Here is a 566-nt window from a genome sequence, read left to right on the forward strand (position 1 = left end):
CCGGTGCAGGGTGGCACACGTGATGGGGGGGGAGGGACAGGGGGGGAGTGAGTGTGTGTGTGTCCCCTTTGGCCCGTCCACTCCGCTTCAGGCCAATGAGAGGTGTGCGGGGGCGGGCAGGCCAAGGGAGCCATCTCATTGGCCTGAGGCGGAGTGACGGGCCAAAGGTCCAATGTGATTGCCCCTAGGGACAGGGAGACACAGGACAGACAGACAGGCATATACAACGGTTTGAGAAATATATATATATATATATATAAAGAATAGAATAGATAGATACATTGCATGCACAGCTAGAGGAGAGGTATATTATAGGCGTATGTAACAGTTACAGACCAGATTAAATGTGAGACAGCCTTAGTTTTGAAAAATCTTAAACTGGTGGAGGATGTGAGAGTCTTCAGTAGCTTGTTCCAGTTTTGGGGTGCACGGTAAGAGGAGCGGCCGGATACTTTGTTGAGCCTTGGGACCATGAACAGTCTTTTGGAGTCTGATCTCAGATGATAAATGCTACATTGTGGTAGGGGTGAGGAGCTTGTTCAGATAGATGTGTAGCTTGCCAGAAA

This window comes from Ascaphus truei, chromosome 3 (assembly GCF_040206685.1).
Source record: "Ascaphus truei isolate aAscTru1 chromosome 3, aAscTru1.hap1, whole genome shotgun sequence".
Classification (NCBI taxonomy): Eukaryota; Metazoa; Chordata; class Amphibia; order Anura; family Ascaphidae; genus Ascaphus; species Ascaphus truei.